Raw genomic sequence first — 25298 nt, 5'->3', positions numbered from 1 at the left:
CTCTCTCTCTCTCTCTCTCTCTGCCTTTGTTCCTCCATCCCTTTCCCTATTGTGCAAATCGTTTTTCTGCTTCTCTTCTCTTCTCTTCTCTTCTCTTTTTTCATCTCATCTACTCTCTCCTTTCCTCTTCTCCCCTCACATTTTCTCTATAGTCCACCCAGTTTCCTGAGTCTTCTAATGACCGGTAAAAGTAGCTGTCAATCAGACTGCCTTGTATCAAACATCTAATTTGAAATAGTAGCTTGTGGCAGTCATGACACATCACCACATCCAAACACACCTCCACGATCATTAATGAAAAGTGACAGAATTTCAAGTTGAAACAGAGGTCAAAGTGTTATGTGTGTGTGTGTGTTTGGCTGTGCCCATGTGTGTGTGCAGCAGTGGTTTCCTTTTGCTCACCACAAAAACACACCTCTCTTCACAATCATTAATCGATCAAAAGAGTAAAAAATGTGCTGCACTTCAGACTTCACTCACATATACAGTATATAAAACATTCACACATACACATATGAAACACTAACATACAGTACATACATCCATACGATTAAATACTTTATACACATACATAGGTGAAACGCTTGCATATATATATGAGGGTTACATAAAAGGGTTATATAAAAGGCTCACAGCGTCAGTTGCACCAGTGTCAAACCAGCCAGAATAAAACATTACGAAATAAAACTCTTGTCGATGAACATGCGTTGCAATGTGCATAATAATCTAATCTGGCTAATTTGACTCAGCTGTTAGCCGTGATGCGATCTCTATTCACCATAATGGCCGTACACATCGCCCTGCCCTCTTCTTTTTCAACCTTCTGTTTATAGACTTGAACTGACATAAACTGGTTAAAAACACATACATATCTGAGACATTCACAGTATTTTACATATCTATAGTATTTTATATAACATATTTAGGTGTGATTTAGTGGTATGCATGGATATGTGAGTGTTTCATACGTTTGTGAGTGTTTCAGAGCGTTTGCAGTTCTTTTAAAACCTGATGATTTTATGACTTGAAAATTGAAAAATGTCTGTTTTATTTTGCTGCCTTTGTGAAGCACTTTGTAACGTAGATTTTGAAAAGTGCTCTATAAATAAAGATGATTATTATTATTATTATTATTATTATTATTATTATTATTATGTGTGAACAGCAAAGTTTGGCTCATATGTGCCTGAGTGGTTATGTCTGTGAGTGTGTGTATATTTGTGCCTATGCTTTGTGTGGGTGTGTGTGTGTGTGTGTGTGTGTGTGTGTGTGTGTGTGAGCATCCAATCATCCCTGGTCAGCTGGAAACCTATCAGACAGCTGGCGGTGAAGATCAAGACCTCTCCTCCACTCCCACAGAGAGAAGGCTGGGAGGGAGCAGGTCAATGTGACTTTCATCATCTGCCCTCCTCTACGTCCGTCATGCCATTAGGCTACAACTCCTTATCCTCCTCTCCCTCAAGCTGTCTGATGCAGTCTCTCCTCCCCCCCTAGTATCCCCTCTCACCTTCGCAGATCGGAGTTTTAGTTTTACACACATTTCTCGGAGGCAGAGCTGCTCTGGAGTCAAACATCAATGGATGAACCATAGTTTCCCTTTTCTTTTCAGACTAAAGTAACGTTAGACTGAAGCCCAGTGAAAAGGCAGGAGGTAAGAGAGGAGGAAGCTAATATTATGAAGCCTAGCGCTCTGCTACTAACTCAAAAAATGCAATTTAGCCATACTAAGCTATCTAGATTAGCTAGTTAGCCTACTGACCTTCCAAGTTCGAGCCATACTAGTTTAGATATCTAGGTAAACTAGTTAGCAGCCATTTGAATATTTGTATTCTTTATTTATATTTTGACCAGAGTTCCTTTGAACTTGCGCTCTGAAAGGGGGAGCCGGGACAAAAGAAGCACAGGACAAAATAAGTGAATCTCTACCACCTTTTTATTAACTTCATTTTTTTATGCTCTTTTTTCTTTTTTCTCCTTTTTTTCTTTCTTTTCTTTTGAAACTTCACTTCTCTTTTCTTTCTTTATTCTATATATACATTAATAGCATAAAAATTATGAAAAATGTGTCTGAACAGTTAAGAATTGTGAAACCTAATAATGTAACTGACTGAACAACAAAATAAAGTATAAAAAAATAAAATAGGCAACTGTGGCTCTTTGGCTCCGCCCATTGAGGTTTAACTCAACCGATGAAGTTATTTCTGCCTCCAGAGCAGCTCTGCCTCCAAGAAATATTTGTATAACTAAAAGTCCAATTTGCCTCCCCTTCCATAATACATTTACTCTCCTCATTACTTTTTGGTTCCCCCTCCAATGATTTCATCTTTCTCCTCCTCCTCCCCCTTGATAATACTATTCCTCCTCTGCTCTGCTGAGTCCTTCTGCTCCTTCTTTCTTTCCACGGCATCGCTCTCCCTCTCCTTCTGTTCCTCCTCTCCCTCCATGGTATTACTATCCTCCTCTCCCTCCATGGATTCCCTCTCCCTCTCTTCCTGAAGAGACATCAGCCATGCGGGGCAGACGTTACTTTCACCTCCACCAACCTTCCTATCATACTTCCTTAGCTTTTGCCACCACATTATCTTCTCCTCCTGGTCTTCTTTCACCTTCTCCTCTTCCTTTTCTTTCTCCCTTTTCTTACAATCCTGCTCCCCCTCATCTTATTTTGCTTCTTTCACCTCCTCTTCTCATCTTTCTCACCCTCTGCCTTGTCCTCCCCCACCTACCTAATTTTTCTTCCCTTCTTTCTCATCTTTATCATCATCCTCAATCACAATGCTTTGGATTAATGGGTTTGCAAAATGTAGGTATGTACACTATATGTTGCATTCATTGTTGTTTTTTGTGTATAAAGCTTGATTAATGATCTCCAATCCACCATATCATCCTAATTTATTACATAAGTCTTTCAGAGTGTTTCATGTTACCAGTGAGCGCTCGATACTTGCGCTATTTTCAGTGTGATCAAAGAGATTCAAACTGGTTCTGCCACATGGGACCACAAACATGTACAGATGTAGCCATCCTTCAAATCCCACTTCTCACTGCACGCAATGGCGAACCACTGCTGCACTGTTGCTCCTTCCCCAAGAGGAATTGTTCAAAATGAAAATTCAGATATTGCTCTTTTTTGTACTGTCACAAGGGACAATGGAGTAGTTATTAAAGGAGCCATTCTCTATCACAATCTGCTGTTAAAATCCTTTTTCTTTACTGTGCTCTATCTTTTTATTATGCTGCTGACAACACTATTATTAAGAAAGTTTTCCGTATAAAAGAGAAAGAACAAGAGAAAGAAGGAAATCTGCTTATTTGAAGATATATGGAGAGAATGGAGCATAGTTGTAGCAGATAGATGGTGGTTGGAGGACTGGTCAGTCGAAGCGTAGCCTCTCCCTATAGCTGAGGGAGATATTTCTGCTTGCCAGGTCTCAGGAAGGGCTTTGCCTCATTAGAGATGATGAATGGAGAGAAGCACCGAGCGCTGGGAGGTAGAGGCCCAGTCAAACCACTCCTAATATCCCCCCCCCCCCCCCCCCCCACACACACACACACACACAGAGATACACTACCGCCTCCTCCTCCTTCTCCCCATCTCTTTACTCTTCTTGCCAAATTCTTCATATTTCCACTATTTTCCTGACTTCTCTGCCACATCCCTATCCATCTGCGGCAATGTTCACACTGCAAGCCTTCACCGTCAATTCAAAATCGCGACTCACATCTAACTTTTTTGATGACAATTCATATCAATTCCATGATGTAACCCATATCCAATACCAATACGACCTGACAGCGATGGTGAAAAGACACACGTGTGCAGAGTAATAATAACAAAAGATGCCACATCCATTTTTGTACCTATAGCTTCTCCAGCTTGTTTCGAACACATTTCGGTCACAGTGTGTGCCTTCGAGTTTTGACTGAATCGAAGTGTCTCCTCAAATACCAGTCGAGTCCGCAACTCAGCCGAAATCTGCCCTGGGCACTAAAATGATGACACTCGTCTCAGGTGAATAATGTCAGATTTATTCATTATCATGACAATGCTGACAAATTCCGATTTGAGTGTTCAAGTACAGGTAGGTCGCAAGCCTTGGGATCCGATTTTGTATCACATATCCATGTGGTTCAGATCGGAATTGAAAAAAATGCGACAGATCTGTGTCACATGTGAGAGAAAAAAAGATCCGAATTGGGACACATTCATCTGCAGTGTGAACGGAGCCTAAATCTCCACTTTTTTCCTCCTCAAATCTCTTCTCTTCTCCTCACCACTTCCTTCTCCTCCTCTTCCTCCTCATATTGTTTACTATTTTCCTTACTTTCTTCCTCCTCCTCCTCCTCCTCCTCCTCCTCCTCCTCCAATATCGCCACTTACATCCTCCTCCCTCCTCCCCCCCTCCTTTATTACTCTCTCTCTCAGTGCTCCTGGTGATGAGTGGAGAGAAATAAACAGCTCTGGGGGCCACAAGCCCAGCCAGCCCCCCCCGTAGATCCATTCACTCCAGGGAGCTCATCAATTGACACTGAATTGCTACAATAACTGCCAAAGAGAATAATGAGTCCAACGGTTTAGAGTCACAAACACACAGACACACAGACACACACACACACACACACACACACACACACAAACAGCAGTTGTGACACAGCAGTTATGACATATCTATCTTAAAGATGCACACACGCACACACACACACAGACACACACGTATACATGAAGGTGTGCACAGACATGCATGCACACAAACACACACGTAAACACACACAGCAGTTGTGACATCCACCCTTGTTAAATACATTTCACACACATACCCACATAGACATGCACACACATATGACAGTCGTGACTCGCATGTTGCCGTTTAATAAAATGATCACCCATAGAGCTGTCTTAAAGATGCGCGTGTGCACATACACACACACACACACACACACACACAGCAGTCATGACACGCTGCCATCACGTTCAAAGACATTACCGCCCTATAGATCCATCTTTAAAGGAGCCTCCTGGCAGCCTAATCAATTCTGCAGCCACTCGTCTTTCACAGGCGCTGTCCGAGGAAGATCCTGGTAATGAGCCAGAGACGTTTGATGAAGTGAAAGTTTACAGACTCTGAGAGGGTCACGCAGTGGTTTGTGTATGCATGTGTGTGGGTGTGTGTGTCTGTGTGTGCATGTACGGGTCTTTAAGGAAGATCTGTGGGTGGTAACGCTTGTAAACACGACTGCTATGTGTGCGTCTGCCTTTAGGGTGCTGTTCATGTGTGTCTGTGTGTGATTGCATGTGCATGGTCATCCGTTACCCTGTAATGGGAGGAAAGAGAGAACATAGCAGGAAACAACAAGGACATAAATAAAAAAAACATAAACAGAACCGAGGACTGTGACCCAGGAGAATATGGATCGTGCTAAATAACGATGATTTGCTGATAACAAAAGAGCTTTGGATATTCTGAACCATCTCTCCTCCTGCTTGAGTCATGGGTACCTTTCATCTTTAGCAGCAGTCATTTGCATGCTGAATACTTCCTCTGAATAAAGCCTGCTACTGTGGATTTTGACCTTTATGTGACACTGACGCCAAGTGACGCCATCGTACAGTGTAAACTCTATTTAATCCAAGATCAATTAGCCCAACAGAGGGTTGGTTACTTTGACTGACCACAGTTAAAGAGTGAGAAATAATGAAGCATCTCTCTTTAACGGCAGAATTGACATTGACCCTTTAGCAGAACTCCCATATGTCATTCTGAGCTTTGCTAGTTCAGTCAACATTGGTTAGAATGAACAACTCTCAAGTTATCGTAGAGCTTAAAAAAAAGAAAAACAGGAATCACTGGGAGTAATGAAATACAGACTGACATGGACTCAAAAAGTTTGATTTAGCTGTTTCATCCATCTGAGTAGCACAGTGTAGCTTCAAGAAGAGAAAATTGAAGAAGCAGAATTGCAGAATTGAGAAGCTTCAAGATCTGTCTCCTGAGGATATCATTAAGGGAGTTTTGTCTTTTGTAGAGTCTTGTTGCTAGCACTGGGAGAGTTCAAGTTCAACAAGTGTCATATTCACGGATAAAAGTTCTCATTGATTCCAATATACAGTACATACAGCAAAGTTTCCTTGCTTTGCCATCTATATTTGAAGTAGAGATTAAAAATAAAAGTCTGTTTCTCAGTAGGCCTCATATAATGGAAATGGCCTTGGATGTAAAAATCAGAAAGAATGAAGATCACAATTCTCTTTCTCACTCTCACCCCAACTTCAGCTTATAATGGGATCACTTGACAAGTAATGAAACAATGGATGAGTGGGGAATGGAAAAAAGAATAAAAAAAAGAAGGAAAAGAAACAAGGAAGGAACGTGGCAGCAGGCCTGTGCTGCAGCTTCACAATCCTCTGAGGATTCATCTATTGTGCATCAACTTCTATTTGAACCGTGGCAGCAGCCGATCAGCCAGCCGGCTCTCAGGTGACCATCCAAGCTGGATTTGTGTTTCTGCACAGCCTCTAACATCTAGTGCTACTGCTGGGGCATCTTCCTTTGAAAGTCTACTTGTTCAGTCTCAGCTCTTGGTGCATCTCCCAGTTTAGAGTCCTTTCCCCACACAAAGTCTACACTGGAGATGTCAGCAGCACGCGAGTCCGCCACACTGGTTTCATTTTAGTCGCATTTTAGCTGTGCGTGCAAAACCGTTAAATCAAGCACAAAGCCTTGTGCACAAGCGGAAATTGAAATACATAATTTATATGGGTAATTATACCTAGTTTATACATTTTTCCTATCAAATATTGATATATGTATATATTATCTACAGTAATTGAATGCTTTAAATAAACTTGAATTAAACTTGGCAAGGTTTGGAGCCATGGAGTGAGACAAACTTTCTCCAGCTTGCAACAACAACAGCAGCGCTCTCACACAGCGTTGCAAAGCCTACAGTTCATAAAAGTACTTTTTTTTTTTATAGTTAGCTCTTGTAGCCTAATTAAAAGTTAAAATGGACAGACAAATATCATCATTCATCAGTCCATGATGAATATTTTATAATTGAAACCAAAAGGTCCACAGCAAATCTAATAACCTAATGCCCAAAGGAATAAAAACGGCATACTGCAAAACTTCATCTTTGGAATAAAAACAACACAATCAAATCAGTGTCTGTGTTTTTATTTCTAAACAGGGGGAAAATGGAGGTGTAGCCATTATTTGATTATATTACAGGCACTTCCCCAAAGGCAAAGACATGCAAAATGACAAAAAGAACTGGGCAGTTAAAGATTTCTTCAATCATGAATGGCCTTTCTAGTATTAATAGTTTTTAATAAAAAAAAAAGACACCAAAAATACTGGTATTAAAAAGGTTCAAAAGGCCATGCAATAGGCCTTAAATACCGCACGTATGCATGCAGGTAGAACAATTTGACTTGAAGCTTAACAAGACGCACCAGGTTGCAGTGACACACGTGTGACGGAGCTGAACTGTGTGTCTGTAGACAGCAGCATTGACTAAAATGAGAGTGTTTCTGTTCTGAGAGACGGACGACTAAAAAACGCATGCTGAGTCGCTTCTGGTATAGACTGGGCTTTAGGCTATGAGAGGCACTGTGAAGGAGAGGTGCTACAATACTACATCAGTTCCACTTTCAGGCACTCTTATGGGAACAGCATGGGGGGCCAAATAAAAATATGAGTCAATGGTAAACCAATTGCTGCCATCAGAAAAACATTTGGAACACTCTGTAGGTGTTTTATTATATAGCTCTTGGTGTCATATTTGCTTCCCTTTCTCAGTCGCAAATATGATTTGAATCATTGAGTGACCATTTTGTGACAAACAGCAAGGGTTTCATGGTGATATAAAATGCAATATTTTTCCCAACTCTTCCATTTTGTTTTTTCAATCCCAAACAAAGAATGTGAATCAATCTTAAACCACTCAAGCTAATAGAATACACACATTCAAACCAAAATAACCGATTTTGCTTTTGATACTTCAAAAGCATTTTTGGAGACGATATATCAAGCTAGAGGCTGGAAGGAAAAGCAAGGTGAGCTATGGTGTTAGTGATAACAGCTATGGTATAGAGCCATGGTTTCCTATTTGGTAGCAGGTCTGTTTTTTGGGGGTTTGGTAATACAGTTATAGGCTATTTGGCATTAATTACCCTGCTCTTTAGGGAGTACTGCTTATTAGAAGCAAGCGTGCTCAAGATTAGCAGTTAACGAAAAAAAAAAAAAGTATAAACCCCCATGGATAGATACACAACAGAGGCAGAACCAAAGCAGTTGGAGGTTAAGTTAACACTTGCATGTTTAGTAGCATGAATGAGTGCAGAGGCAGGTCATGTTAAACGGACTGCCATGTTAGAGTGATTGGTGAGCATCAGTGAATCAGCTCATGCCGCTGTAAACCGCACATGGCTTACATGTCCTGCCTGAACTTCCGCTTTAGCTGCCAACCGCTTGCTGCAAGCTCCTCTGGTGCATGGGGCGAGTACTGTGAAGCTATAGCTAGAGGCTAAATGGTGATTTTAACTCGTTCAGAGCTTTGGGGTGAGCTTTGGGTAGCTAGCTGGTCGCTCTGCGTGTCAGGGGATGTTTCTGTGGAGCTTGTATGATAAGTAAGACGATAGATTGTGAATTTAAATTGAGTTCAAGGCTTTAGGGTAGGCTAGGGGTAGCTAGCTGGTGGCTATACAACTACAAACTCCTCTGTTGGGCAGTCAATGGACTTCATGACTTGATGTGCTTCTGTTATATCCATTTACATTTACATTTAAGGGCTTGTGGCATTGTGGCTTGCACATATATAAATAGCTACAGAGGGTTTGCTGTTGGCTATACAGCAGCCCCACACTCCAGAAGTGCTGAAAACGAATGAATACTCAGATCTACTTGTAATGTTACTAGATAACATCAGCAGCTTCAGGTTAAAGTATGAGCAGTGCATAAAAACTTTGAATGGGTATGAGGCGCTTGGCTACGTCAGTTATGATAGGGCCATAGATGTCTGTTTTTGATGATTGAGTAGCAAATAAAGTGTCCCAAATGGCCTCTGCTTTCCCTCACTCCCTCCTCTCCTCCACTCCATTCCTCCCTTTGTCTCCTCCAAGTGTCCTGGTAGTAGAGGAGTGGAGTGGTGTAGTAGTATAGGAACAGCTGAGAAACCTGTCTCACCAGTTCTGCTTCATGCTGAACTGTGCCACTACCTACAACACTTTGTTGTGAAATTCCCTTGGCTGAAAATAATGGGTGATTGGCTCAAATTTAACAAGTGGGAAGGAAAGCAGGTAAATTGTTCTTTTCCCTGACATTTTTCTCAAAGTCTACAGTTTGAAAAAGGGGGATCAAAAGAGAATCACATGCTCTTCCATTCACGCTCAAATTTCCCTCTGGCTGCAACTGTATAGCTGGAGGCTTCATATTGTGCTGTGTAGTCATAGCTACAGGGACCTAATGAGTGTATGGTATAAATGTACAATGTATAGCTGGTCAAAATCACTTTATTCACCAAGTACAATAAATGCACAATAAATCGTCATGGTGGCACTGGGGCTGCGACAACACACACAATAACGGCCGACACACAATTGACACACATGGTACAGGGACAACAGAACCTCACAGACAGCTCAAGGGGAGACTGTATACATACAATAGACATTAGACCACACATATAACACTACAATTATACCGGTGGCCATTATGCAGAAGAGTGCTGAATACCACTGAAGGGGCGGGTGCGGTGGAAGCAGCATTAGAAGATAAAGAGCAAACTGCCGGGCCTTAGATTACACAAGAATGGCTAAATTATTGAAGCCTTGTGGTTTTTGAATAAGCCTGCAGGGTTTTTCATAGGACAGAAGCCACAGCAATGAGACTAGAAGCCACTTTGAATGTAACAGCCTGTCAGTCTCTCAACGCCTGTCTTTGCGGTGTGTATGTGTGTTTCTTAACCTATGGCTCGGGACTTAATTTGGGTCATGCGCCTGTTTCCCAACACGGTCCCCATCTGACAAGAGTGCAGGTATGTTTTAGTGGGTCCGGGCCCCAAGGGTGACATAACATTTACTGAGTTTGAGAGCTGGGTTGAAAAGGTTTAAGAGCCCTTGATATTTACAGTTTGATATCACATAGAGACGCACAGGCCAAGGAGCCTTTAAATAAACTGCGTGAGAACAGCATTGTGTAACATGCTCCGGTGATGGCTGTGAAGCTGTGAAACACCTTAACTCTCACCTTGAGCAGCATCAGATTAGTGTCAGCTTGTCAGTCCTATTTCTGGAAATAGACCGACTTGACAGTATGAGGAGTTTGGTTCCAAATTGAGATGTCCACCCTTTGAATAAAGTGACTCCTACTCATGCAAGATGATTGACAGCACAAAAAAACAAATTATTGGACTTTTTAAATGATAGAGGATACCTTGGGTCCTTGGTTGACAAAATGGTAATACTCACCCTAACACTTCTTTTTGCCCCATGGTGTTGCATTTCTTTTTCTTTCCTGCTGTGTTTTACCTGCTTTTATTTTTATTTTTTTCCTGTAGCACTTTGAAATCTGCTTTAAATGAAATGTTACAAATTAAATGCATTCCTATTCTTATTATGTAATGTTTTCAAAATGATCATATGAATGCATGATCCTGACATGCATTAAATATTCATATGAATGCATGAACCTGACAGTATATGAATGAATTAATGAATCAATCAATTCAAAACCTTATTAGGTCATGTATAAAACAGGTGATATAAAACCAGTACAGTATTACAAGAGAAGGTAAAAGGCAAATCAAACAGACCCTCTAATGAGTTCAAGTTCATTTATTTATATAGCCCTTCATCACAGCATGTCTCAAAGGACTTTACAGAGAATGAGCCTACCTATCTAACTGATCAATAATCAATCATGATGAAGCTGTGTCCCTCGGTGATGCTACACGCTAGGCTGGGGGAGGAGAGATTTAAAAATGAGCAATCAAAATGAGTGAGAGGTACTGTAGGCTTTTTTTTTTTTTATATATGGCAACATAGATATTTTTCTAGATGTGTGTTGATGCTGTTTGCAGTGGGTGTTTCAGTTTCTTTCATTGCATTCACTTCATGTCTAGTGAAATATCAGACAAAAATTTTCCACCAAATTTCGAAACCATCTCAAGAAATTGTATTTCAACCTAGCCTTTCTGTCTGTCGCTTGCCACAGGCAGAGCTGGTGGGGAAGAAAGTTTCTGAGAAGACGGCGAAATAATAGCAGAGAGGCAGCTAGTCCCTGTCTGCCACAGTCAGCTACTTCCCTCGAATCTCCTTTTCAAACTAAAGAGCAACTGTAGGACAACTTAATAGCAGCCTGCTAGATCTGCTATTAGGCTCCAGGGGTATCAGATTGTTACCTGGCCCTCAACATCAAGGGAACATGACTGCGACTGAGTTCGTAATGACGGCACCCATGTATTCTGCTAACTCCTATCTGGAGCTATCATGGGAGAAAAGGACTGATTGCAGCACTGTACTTATGCCTGTCCAACAACTGTATTTTACCTATCAAGATACAAGTTCTTTTTTTTTCAATTTGGTAGAATGGACTGGACAATTTACTCTGACTAGTAGCCTCAGAGACAGTCCACCAATAATTGAATGCAGAAATTGTTGATGTGATGGAAGTTGTGCAGGTGGCATAAGCTATAATTGGTTTATCCAAATATTATGCACAATGTCACAAGATAAGATGCACAATACAGTGGTTCGGCAGTGAAAGCATTATTGAAATATGATGGCTCTTTATATTTTCTTTGACCTTTATTTAACCAAGTGATTAAAAAAAGGCCTCTTAGGCTGCGTTCACACATGGCGTTTTTTTCCCCAACCGCCAGCGGCCTTTTCTCATTAAAAGCAATGGGAAGCGGCCGCAAGGCGCACAAAAGGCGGCCGCTCCCGGAAAGCGCTGCAGCTGGCGTTTTTTTTGTCAGAGCGGAGCGCTTTCAAAAGTTGAGAAATGTTCAACTTTTCCGTAAAGCGCCGGGTGACGTGAACCGCTTTTTCCGCGATCACATAGACGCTGGCCGTTTCCCATAGCAACAACAAATATGGAGAAAGTGAAAGTGCTGGTGGAGAAATTGGACATTGTAATAAGTGAATTTCCGTTACAGCAACAGCGATCATAAAGGCAGTATGGATTATACTGGACATGTATTGGAAATATCTGGTAAGCCTTTGCTTGTTGCACAACACTGTTCTGTCTGCTAGAAGTGAACCAGCTGGTTAGTGAGCTAGCAGCTGCTCAGCTAACGTCAGGTGACGTTGCCGTGATCTGCTTCTTATTTCTCCTCACAAAAAGCGCTCCAGGCAGAGCTTTTTCCACATCAAAAAAAGCTATGTGTGAACGCAGCCTTGGGGGAGATTGGATGGGGATTTTCCAATAGTACATACTGCCACTCACATTTATCCTATGGAAAATCCTATAGTAAATCCAGAGAATTATCATTAAATGACAAATTCAATCATGGTAATTTCAAAGGCGTTATTATTTCTGCTTCACAAAATACCATAGTAAATGTTAGCGGCTGCAAAAATCATTAAATAACACCCCTTCCTCCACCGCACAGAGACACAGATAAGGACAAACACATGCACAAACATGCGTGTGCACACACACACACACACACACAGGCACAGGCACACACAATTATCGCCCCCGCCCTCGCACACACACACAACCCCCCTCATCCCCCTTTTTTTGTAATCAATCCAGCGCTGTTCCTCATCTCTCCTAATGAAGGAGGAGATGCTCAGCAGTAGATCCCCACTCTAATCTTTCTGCTAACAGAAGGCTAATAAAGGGGCCAGAGTCAATTATTGACCAGAGAAATGAACATTTGATGAGGTGGGATAGCCCAGGGAGACAGCAACCAGTGCTTTTCCATTTTCTCCAGGGAAGGGGAAGAGAGAGGGAGAGAGAGAGATTGCCATTTTGTGAAGGCAAACATACAATGGGAGCCATCATAAGTCACTTGCTGCTAGTACGGCAACAGCCACTGCAGCCTATTCTTTCTTGAACGGAGATAGAACTGAATAGCCATATTGTAACACAAAGCAGCAATCTTTCAGACTTCTTTATGCCAGACCCTTCTTTGCAGATTCTGATGGTTGAACATGGCAAAAATGTGAATTTGGCAACAGGTTGAGTGACGATGCAGCAGTAATGAGTGATCATTAAGTCAAATGTGTGATTTCTACAAACACATTAGCCAAGCAGTTAATGAAAGAGAATGGACGAGAGAAAAAGTACCAATGGAGAATAGTGAGGGAAGACAAAGAGAAACACAGTTATTTTTCCACTCAGCATGGATAAACGTAGAAGAGAAGCAGAAAGAGAGAGCAGTGTTTTCCACTAGCAAGGGCAGAGAAAGAGAGGTAGGGAGAAAGAGAGACAGGAAGAAAGAGACAGGGGCGTTTAGTAAGAGTAAACAGATAGCCAAGCAGAGACAGAGAGAGAGAGAGAGAGAGAGAGAGAGAGAGAGAGAGAGAGAGAGATACACAAAGAGAGATAGCCATGCAGGGATTTTAGACAAGGTGGGTGAGAGACAGACAGACAGGAGCAGAAACAGAGAGAGCGCGTTCACCATTCAGAAAAAGAGAAAGTCAGACACAAAGACAGAGAGATGGAGAGCAGAGGTTTTCATTTGATTGAGTGCAAAGCATATGGCAAAGCTGGGGCCATTACAAGGTCTTCTGCCGCAGGGAAAAGGGATAATGGGGATCTCACATTCATCACCTACAGACCAAAGGCCTCAGACCAAAGGCTGTGGATGCAACTGAGCTGTGGAGAAGCCGTCACTATGCAAAAGCTCCCTGGGTGTGCAGTGATATATAAGCAAGCTGCTCAGAGCTAAAGACAATGATACACAGACATTTTGATTAAGTACAAATGCGTAGCAACTAGTGTTGGAGTGGTGCAGATTTTTGAAGGCCAATACTGATATTTTTTGGATTGAAGCTGCTGATAGCCAATATTTTGTGCCAATGTTCAACATGCAATATCCAAAAAAGGGTTGAAAAACCTCTGAAACAGCATGTAGACCATGTGACACAAAAACTCTCCATTTAAACCCAAACTAACTTATTTTAGGTGGGTTAGCGGCTCTTTAAGGCAGGGCGAGGCAGGTTTAAACTGTTGAGTAAAATCATATCACCACTTCCATCATATCAGCGGTGGACAATACTGACTAGAGAATTTCATTAAAAGGCCAACATTGGACTGATATTGGCCAGTCAAACCCTAGTGCTGACTCTGTTTTTCCCCATTTTCGTACACTGCAAAGATGACAAGTTGTGTAATTTGAACTTGTTTCCAGACCTATCAAGCTTATTTCCTGATATTTTTAGTCAAATTATCTCACTGCACTGGCAGATAGGTGTCAACACATTTCACTTGATACATGCCAATATGACTTCTTTCAAGAAATCATCATGATCTGCCAGTGCAGTAAGATGATTTCACTAAAAAAAACATAAAATAAGCTTGAGAAGTCTGGATACAAGATAACATAATTTAACAAGTCTGTCAGTTTTTGCAGTGTAGTTGCTGTGGATTGGACAAATGCATCTCTGATCACCTCTGGTAATTTGGGTGATCAAATCTTCAATTTGTCTTATTTACACCTGGATTGTATGCAGTTTTGCTCTACCCAAATACAACCTGATTACCCTGAATGCATATTAATGTCAGGTGTACAGGGAGTCCATGTACCTCAAGAACCACCATAGAGAAAAGTGCAGCCAGTCCAGAAATCTGCTGATCCGCGTCACAAACTGCTGTGCTGCATTTTCTATTTGACTAGATCTGTTAAGGAATTTCTCAGTGCGACTAAGCCGGATGAATAATTGCAGGTTCGTTGTGATGATCTCAAGAGCATGTGTTCCATTATTGCTTGAGGATAATGGTGAAGAAATTGAAAATGCAATTCAACCGTAAAGCACTGTTGATTTGTTTGTTCATTTGGATTTACATTATTGCATGCTTGCAGCAGGCATTAGCTCGCAGGCTGGAAGGCAAAATCACCCGTGTACATTCCCAGTCACGACTGGAGGTACCTATGTAATGCGTGAGATGTAAACCATACAAATCATTACAAAGATGATCTGATAATGGAACGATGTGCTCCGAACGTGTTCAAAGCATATCATTTGCCAGCTACGGTTGTCTAAAAACATTTGAGCTGAACGCTAGATTTTCCTGTCATGATTGGATGGCAACAGATGCAGTATGACTGAATCAATGAGGATTTCAACCTTAGAAATATTGCTGTATAACATACTGGCTCTCATTCATCACGAGACTGTACAAACTGGGAAAGTTTCATAAATCAGATGAGACAAGTTCCTCATGAACATTTGAATTTGTGGTGGTTTCAATAATGGCATGATGAATGAGGCCCATTGTGTATAAACAGCTGTGCATAAAGTGAAAAATTACCAAGCAAACACATTAATCTGCAATATGAGATGTCACACAAAATCACTTATGTAACCACAATATAGATGAAGACTATCCATTGCTATCACTTGCCATCATAGCACACATCTTAAGCTATTTAGTGGCAGTCCTAGATAAACCCAGTGTCTTGCACAGTGTAAAAGGATCCAGGAAAGGTTTGCTGAGTTAGAGAGGGAAGGGAGAGTTATTCATTCGCTTTTCCCTCCTCAATTTTCCCAGCCCATCCAAGGATTCAAACTGGCAACCTTCCAGTCACAAAGCCAGTTGTACAACCATTAGTCTTCTGCAAAGTCTCAAAATGTCTCAAGGCAAAATTCCATCTGTAACTTGTCTCCCAACCCCATCTACGTCTTCCCACAACTCATGACTGCAACTTTTAATTGCTGAAATTAATAAGGGATGATAGTTTTTACCTGGATTCACCCGCTCAATCTATTTCATGGAAGGAGCAGGCAGTCCTGAACCCAGTCTACTGTATGTTGAAAGAGTTTCATCATTACTTACTATCATGTTGCAATTATCCCTAGGCCGACTATCAGAGGGTGAAGTCAGGTTTAGTGAAAGTAAACAACTTAATGGTCTGACAAGGGACCAGTACTCTAGAAATTTAGGTTGATTTGCATATGCCACTCTTTGTTTCTGTTCTAATGCTTTGAAGTTAGACTAAAACAGTTTGGCTGGTCCCAGCAAATATAATTCTGCTCCCAGCAACGGTCCCGAGGTTGTCGCGCTCGCACACTGCTGCCAGAGAAAATATTTTGTTTGATTTATTTTGAACTGAAAAATAAAGTTAAAATGTCTGCACACATGCATATCTGTACCTGCAGGACAACACATGAAAGTTTGAAAAAAGTTTGAAAAAACAAAACAAAACACTTTGTCATTGTTGCCTGTTAGCTTTTTCATCCTTTAGACTTTCAGCTGTTTCGGGAAGTAAGCTGGCAAAAGGGGAATTTATGCACAAGCTCCTTCATTATTTTGCTCTATTACCCAGAATCACTGGCAGAGAGAACAATATGATTTTTATTCCCACGGAGTTGCCTGTATCTTGCATTAGTACAGCATGATTCCTCTTGGAGTGGAGCAACAGAAGGGGATGTTGGAGCTGCTGCAAGTGCCTTTCAAAGGAGCATAAATTGGCAGTATCGCACTCACATCAGTGGTCAGGTCATACTTCAGCACTTCCACACAACTTCCACTTCCAGATTAAATAGTTGTTGCCTTTACAATTTGCAATTTGGCCTTTGCTGTTCCCCTGACCATTAGTTTTATTTTAGCCAAATTTCCCATATGTATTAGTTATTTTATAGTGTATTTATTTTTATTAATAACAGTCATCATTTTTCAGTTGAATGATTCTGTCTTCCGTTGCTTTTTAATTCACAGTAAGCTGCATTGTAACTTTGTTTTTGAAAACTGTTTGTTTATCTATTTATGAAGTTCACTCAGATCGCACCAGCTCAAACATTTGCGAGAATAGAGCAGAGATGCATTTTGCATTAAGTATGCAGTATAGAAACAAAACAGTATACTGTATTTGTCAGAGTGATGGATAGGCTAATATATGATGTTATGAATGCATTGTCAGTGAGGGATATGAACTGATAAATGAGGTTATATTCAGCTAGTAGATAGCTCTGGGTCTTTTTAGATTTAGTTAGGTGTGATGCACACAGATGGGGTTAAATCTATTCATTTTGAGACATTAGTATAATTACCGTAAACAAATGAGACAATTGCTGAGAAGACTGGTAGATCTCTGGTAGATTTACCTGGACTGGTAAATCTTCTGGATTGTTGTACGGCACAGAACAGGAACTGTTTTTACTTTGCAAGTATTAGACTTTATCCCAGTTCCACTATTTTAACCGTATAATTTCAACTTCACGTTAGCTTGCCTCATCAGAATGCATACTGGCTGTTATCGAGGGCTGTTATCCGCTCTTATCCTTCTTGTTCTTCAAAACAAATGCTCGTGCAGCAACACCAGAGAGGAGGAGAGGGAAGAGTAGCAACATCCTCTTTGTGACAGGAAGCAGCGGGTTTATGGGATATATGGTCTTAATTTTGAGAAACTAAATGCTACACACAGCACCTTTAAGCACTAGAACTCATCACCATAAGAGGTTTGGGACACATCCAGACAAAATAAAAGAAAGACTTCTTATTATAATTCAAATAGATTTAGGATTGGAATTAAACAGTAAATCTGCACTCATTGTGCTTCTCTCCGCCTACTGCGCGTTTTTTTGGGGGTTGGGCCGGGTTGGTGAGAAGAGAAACGGGGAGGAGTGTTCTGATAGGCTGGGGTAGTGAGATTATTTTACCAAATGACGTATTGTAGGACAATAACGAACACGGATGCATGTCTAACTGAACATCAGCTGCTAGTTTTAACCACTGGAGGGCAAACTGAGCCAGGTTTAGTGAGATAACAACGGCATCGGTACAGTTCTCAAAGGCTCAAATGTCGACAATATGACCGCCGTTGTCGTATTTCATAACTACATTCCATAACCATTTTACAACTCAAAAAAACTTTTAGTGTGGAGTTACTCTTTAAAACTCTTAAAACTCTCAATGGTGAAGTGCTAATGAGACACAGAGGAACATTCTCTGGTCAGCTTGTTGGTTTGCAGAGAGCTAAAGTCAGGAGAAGAGTCACGAATAGCAGTAGCTGTTGATGAGTCATCCTGTGAGTCATACTGCACATCTGCTACACCTGTCTCTTGATGACCTGTTGCTAGGATGACTGATCTGTAGGCAGCCTTCAGTGATGCTACGTCAACGAATGAGGGAGTAGCAGGCTGGTCTGATGATTGACAAGACTGTTTCATAACCAGAACTCAAATGCATAGCTAGTTCCTATAGACTGCCCACGAGAAAGAAACTAAATTCCTTCCTACAACCTTCTGGTGACACGTGTGTGTGTGTGTGTGTGTGTGTGTGTGTCATGTAAATTAACAAATTCTAAATTATACTGTGACTAACAATCACAACGGTGAAAATCAAACCCCTAACCCTCATAGTCTTAAAACAATGTCTCACACCTGTATTATTTGTGGTGTGCCTCATTTTAATAAATAGACTCTACAACAACTTAAAATAGAAAAAAAAATTGCAGATAAGTATTCTTTATTCGGCATAGGACCGCAACTGGCTTCAGCAAAAGCAAAACCCCTCTCACAACACAGACCATGGCACAAAATACACATTTTTAGCAAGAATAAGAGACAAAATCATACAAAACAGACCTAATATTTGTGAATAATATTTGTAATTTTTGTTTGTCAGATATTAACCTAACCGCTGAACATCATCATAACTCAGCAGTCCTTGATCTTGGCGTGATGTTGAGCCGATGCCCATCAAAGGCTCTGGACCACAACAGGGCCCTCTCAAATTTTAATGAATGATTACACTTCACATGAAGACACCACCTTGAAATATTAATGATGTCAACATCGCAGCCCGCAGGATGTCATTAACTTTCTCTTAAAGTGCTTGTTTTCAAATTGCTCATGCAGTGAAACAAAGGAGAGAAGAGAAGCATGAAAAGGGATCAGTCAGTGCCAATCTGAAGGAGAGGAGTTTAACTATTTGATGATTATGATTGAGCTATGTGGAAGAAAAAAGAAACAATGGATTTGAACTACAAAACAGAGTGTTTGGGGGTGAGTAGACAAGTTATTTTGATTAATGGTAGCATTGCTATGCTGAGCTGGGCTGAGAAAACATTAGTATAGCCTGTGCAGCATTGAACTGTATAACTGAAAGCATATGCTATATGTTTCCTCTAGTTGACTGATCTATCCCTCAATCGTTCCAGACCGGCTATCATTCCCGGAGTAACACACCATGGCCTGATAAAGTAAAGTGAAACCACCTCTCTTTTCATTTTCACAACCCCGCACCCCCGTCCTATCACCTCCCCCACCCCTGCCCTGCCACCAGTTCCCACCATGGTGATAAGTACGGTGCCACTAATCTCTGCTTATGGGAGCAAAAGACACTAATAAACAGCTGATGGATGCCATCCGGGATTCCCAGGTAATCAAATAGGCAAATTAGGGGCTGTGTTAACTGATGTGTCACCTCTAATATCTCTCCAGCCTGATGACTTTATAAATAAACACACAAGGGGGTTGGCTGTATATGAAGGAGAAGGAGGATGAGGAGAAGGAAGACACAGAGCCAAGCTATACAGCCACCAGGAAAACAGCATATAAACGGATGTGTGGTCTGGAAAGATTGTGGCACGTCTGTGTTTACTGTGAAGCCGTTGATGCAAAAAGTAACCATGCACACCATGTTGACCCTTCTCTAGAGACGCCGGCTACATACAGCGCCTCCATAATACATTTTGGTAAGATTCCTTGCACTCTATAACCTTAACTTGTTTTAAATTTAAAATGATTTTATATCAAGCTATTGTGGGAAAATCTGTAGTGGAATATGGGTATATGGAATGTATAGTGAAATGAAATGAAACATTGAAAGTAAAGTATTGTTATTATTATTATTTTATTTATTTATTTACATATATTTATGTGTGGACCTCAGGAAGAGTAATGGCTGTTTGCGTAGCAGCAAATGGGGATCTTATCCAAAAAAATAAATAGATATAGAATCACATCCTTGGAGCCAGACTGTGGCGCTCATGTGTTCCACCACTGAAGAGTGTAACAGCCAAATTCTGTCAATCTATCACTCTTTTTTTTTAATCTCAGCACATGCTATCGTCTGTCCTCTCCATTTTCTGTCTCTCCTCAGAAAAAAACGTAGAGCTTACAAAATTTGTAGATACTCTGGTTGGCGGGTTAACAGAAAGCAGATGTGATTATGACCATTATAGCAACTAACTGCAGCTGATGCCATTTTGCCACACGAGTAAGAGTTGGAGAGTCAGGAACATTTGTACCACAGGTGATGCGTGACGTTATGGATAATGCTGACATTCAGGCAAGGAAGAAACATGAAAACTAGAAACACGTGCCTGTTTTTCAATGGGCATACAATTTCTACACTTCATTGAGGACAAGTAGATCTTCAAGCCTTGTGTGATGTTTACCAGCACTCCCCATTCAACGTTCTTCATAGCAAACAACTCTGGGCCATTATTCCCACTTGCTAAGTGTTGCCAATACCAAGTTCAAATGGTATAAGAAGCCAGCAACCCACTCAGCATTCTCAACCTCTGAGGGAACGGAGAGCAAATATCTCATGGCATTTTTCTTAGCAATCCTGCTGATTCAGAGCCAATCAGGGCAGGTTTCTGAGGGTTTCTGCGTTTTTTTTTTTTTTCTGGATTCAAGAAGCAACAGAATAAGAAGAGTAAACCTTGATCAAAAAGCGTCCTTGAGACTCCAAATTTCCTCTTCACATGTGCAGTTGAGGTTTGATTCTATCTCCAAACACAACTGGACCTGGATTTAGCCAAGATCTGATAGTGCAGACAGGTTGAGTTAAAGGGCATGAAATGGGTCGCAGCTCTATGAAATTTTGCTAATGTGGTAATTTTTTTTTTTTCACTTTGGCCTCAAAAAAGTCTTCATTTGGCTCATGTTGGAATGGGCTTAAAATTTTGGGCCTTTGTAACCTTTTCTAACCTGATAGGGAAAGAGGGAGAGAAATACAGAGGAATTTATGGCAGCAAAGTAATGGGTGTGGAGCATATGTGCTTGTTTTTGTCTCCAACCAGATCCATCACAATGTGAAGATGTGATTTGCTGTGCTTTAGCCTTCACATAAAACAATAGACTAAACGAGGGAGAGAAAATGATAGGGTGAACATGGCATTTCTGTGTCAATCTGTCAATATTTTTCATCACTGTATCATTATATTGCAGGAAAAATAGGAGCCTTCACAAAACAGGGAGATAGAAAATATATAATCTGCTATGGATGTCAAAAACTTCAAAACAAATGAGATAAAAAGTATGTATTGTAAAAAATAAAATAAGAAATATACTAAAAAAAAACAATATAACTATAAAGCTTATGATAACTGTCACTGCCACTGAAAGTAGAGTGGATCCATATTACTTCCCTCTGTTGCCCCTTTCACTTTTATGCACCTCATTTCTTTCTACACATTCCATTGGGAACGCAATGTATTACCAATAAGAAGTGGCTCTAACAATACAGAGACATTGTAGGAAATAAGAGGAGACTCACCATCCATCCACTGGAAAATGCATTTCATTCTGTCAATGTTTACAACAGACAGAGATGTGTTGGATCAATGAATTATGAACAAAATTGAATGGAAAAAAACAACAGTAATGCATAGCTAGATAGATACATAGATAGACACAAGACAAATATTAACATTGCCTTCAATGACAACTTTTTTACTATTGTACAGTCGCCACAGCACACTTGATCAATGAAACTTGATCATGGTGTGGTAAAAATACATTTCAACAAGTCCTGTTCTATATTATAGCAGTATCTAAAAATGTAAAAGCTGTATTGTACAATACTGTGAAAAAAATGTTTTTATGATGGAAAGACAACACATACACACAGACAATACGGAATCACAAAACGCAAATATGTCACCGTTCATATAAATATGACTGAAATGATATGCCACCTCCGTCCGCAAGATTTTATCAAGATACCCGCATTGGATGAGGCGTGTGCACAATCGTGCAGCGTTTGAAAATATGCACCACATCCCTCAAATCACAGGCTGCAGATGGGATGTATGGCTGTAGGGATTATGTCAATCGAAAGGGAAAGCCCTCATACATCTGACAAACAGTGGATGACTGATATCTGGGCGAGATTAAGAATCACTCCTAAATCTAGCTCAGTACAGGTTACAGTTCCCTTCATATATAACGATGAGTTGGGCAAATGTGCAACTTAACCACAGTTCATGAAATATGACTAAGTTGTATACATGTCCTACCTGGTGTCTATTAATGTGATTACAATCGTAGTATCCCGCATAGGTTACTGCAATTATGCTTCACTTAAGAGCATAATTGCATTAATATAAATATGAGTATGGTGTTAACTCGTGTTAACTCGCATTATTCCCCTAACTGCATTATAATTGCATTTTTGATGTGCATGTAAACGTGGCAGTGAAATAGGCAAACATGACATACAAAAAAAGGGTTCATGTGATTTTGGAGAGGTCTATGTGCACGTGTGTCTTTGTGCTATAAGACAAGGTCTGAGTAGGCAGAAACACAAGCGCAATTCTTGATACCAAAACTGCAATGCGCCACCTGAATTGTTCTGGCTCTAGTGCGCTCCCCGGCCATTTCGGGGCAAGCAATGTCACGCCGATCCACAAAATTACCTAATGGGTGCAGGCGTGAAAAAAATCTGCTCGCGTCCAAAGAAATTGCCAGTTTGCTGGTGAAAGGTCATTGCGCTTGATCTGCGCCGGCATGAAATTAGAGCCCTATTTGTCATCACCATGAATGTGCCGTGGGACTGCAGGGAATCTGTACTTGTTTTTACTACAGTCATGACATGGCTAATGTTGCAGGCTCAGGACCTGCTCTGCTAATGTTCCACTCAGTTAAACAGACTCTCCATCGAATGGCTAGAGAGACAGAAGTTGTGAGAGAAGCCTGGAAAAACTTTAGATAAGAGAGAAACTCTTCCCCTACTAATCAAAGCGCTACCGCCTGACTAATCACTCTGGATGTTTCCTCCCTGCAATACTGCCTGTTTGTGTGTGTGTGTGTGTGTGTGTGTGTGTGTGTGTGTTCTTATCTGCAACAGGCTGGAAACGAAGGCTGTCTAATTATATTACCAGCACTGTGTGTGGAAGTGTGTGTGTGAGAGAGTATATGTGTATATGTGTGTCTATCAACTGATAGGGAGAACCTCCCAGAATCAATACAGGGTGGATTACCCACAAATCAGGAGATAACCCAGAAAGACCTATGCACTCGTTCACATTCACTTAGACACTCACACACGCACACACACACGCACACACACACACTCACACCTACACACACACACACACACACACACACACAGCTAATGTATTAGGAGAGCCTCTTTTGTCAGATAGTTATCGGCTGAATAGCTAACTAACAAGGTGTAATACATATCCTTTGATTGATAGCATCAGAAATAAGAGGATTTAGGGGAAATTACAACGTCCACACAATGAACAGACTCTCTTATCGTAATACACTCCTACTGGGTTCATAATTTATTTTATGAATCTATTCCTTGCTGCCTTGTGGTTCCCTGCACTATTGGACATAGTTGCATAATGTTTGCATAGTGTTCAATGCAGTATGAGACACTCCCTACACCTCCTGTACCATAGTATATGCTACACTGCCTGAATGCATACAGTGACTGAATGTTTAGCGTATACATCAGTGTATATATATAAGTAAATCTCGTCACTGTCTACAGCAGTGATTCTCAACCTTTTTCATATCAAGGACCCCTAATTTAGTCCACATTAGAGCCACGGACCCCCATTTGATGAGATTTTGTCTCTCGGACCCACATCTGAGAACATTTTTATTGTTAGATATGATTTTGTCCAAAATTACATGACTATGTGTATTGTAGGTAGAGAGATAACACATGAAACTATGGCCAAAATAGTCATTCTTCTATATTCTCTAATTGTGTTCTTCTTCTTGCAAATAAATGGAAATAATGGTGAAGTTTAACAATTCATCAGTTTGCTGGGGACCCTCTGGAACCCTCTCAAGGACCCCTTGTGGCCCCCGGACCCCACGTTGAGAACCACTGGTCTACAGCATGCCTTAAACTGTCTTTTTTCACTGTGTGTGCAGTACTGTTGCTGTCATACCATGTGTTAGTATGTACTGTATCACTGTGTAAAGTTATACAGGTCTTACCCAAGTTATATACCCAAGTTTGAGCTGTTGCTGTTCAGGCCTACTGAATGTACGTCCTGAAGATTTTACGCATGCCTTTACTTTTGCATGGGTTTAATGAAAACCTTGGCTTCTTTCTCCTTCCCATCAGTCTGGTGAAAAATCAGGCCATGAACTTATCACCTTGCCGCCTTCTCCTTCTGCTGAAGCATTGCCTTTAAACAGCTACGCACAAAGATTGAATTGGCAACTTGACCTTTGGATCTTAATTGGATAAAAGCATACTATAATACACTTGACAAAATATGAAATGATTTAGGTTATTCTGCATTTTTGCCTCTAAGAAATCGCAGAAAGATTTTCTATATCAAAAGATGATTTTCTTAATTGCCTTCCACTCAACTCACCGACAAGCCAATCTCCATTTGCACTGCATCATGGGCAGACAGCTGGAGACAGATGCTTGAAATATTTCCCACACACCCGTTGAAAGGAACCTGTCGCCAGGATGGAAAGCGCTCATGCTGCTGTGAGTAACACCGAGAGGAACGTCTGCTGTGCGATTTAGTTTGTCAAATCATTGTTCAAAAGACACCGCAGCACATTGATCAAGGCCCCTGTTCATGCACAAATATTGGACGCACCGGGCATCTGTTATTAGCACATTTAAACAATTTCTCGGCACCCTCTGTGTACCCTGGTAGCGCCGTGCCCTTTGATGATCCCTTAAAAAACTCAAGCACATAAATGTCAGGACACATCCTGATTGCCTGAGTTGTGGAGAGTCGTCAGATTGCTTTAAATGCCATTTCAATTATTCAGAGACCAATCAACAGCTCTGCATAACCTAGTTAATTTGCTTCAGGTTTTTGTGATAATTCAGTAATTCATATCTGTTCTATTTGGTGTTTATTAGTATGCAGATGTCTTGTTTTACATGAGGAAATAGATGGGA

General features: G+C 40.9%; 1 protein-coding gene across 1 annotated transcript in view; it reads right to left on the bottom strand.

Moving 5' to 3' along the window:
* Nucleotides 1-25298, bottom strand: part of grm7 (glutamate metabotropic receptor 7) — a 240736-nt gene that overhangs the window by 129811 nt on the left and 85627 nt on the right. The window lies entirely within an intron of this gene.

The sequence above is a fragment of the Centroberyx gerrardi genome, chromosome 5 (genome assembly GCF_048128805.1).
Source record: "Centroberyx gerrardi isolate f3 chromosome 5, fCenGer3.hap1.cur.20231027, whole genome shotgun sequence".
NCBI lineage: Eukaryota > Metazoa > Chordata > Actinopteri > Beryciformes > Berycidae > Centroberyx > Centroberyx gerrardi.
This window is presented reverse-complemented; position numbering and strand designations above follow the sequence as displayed.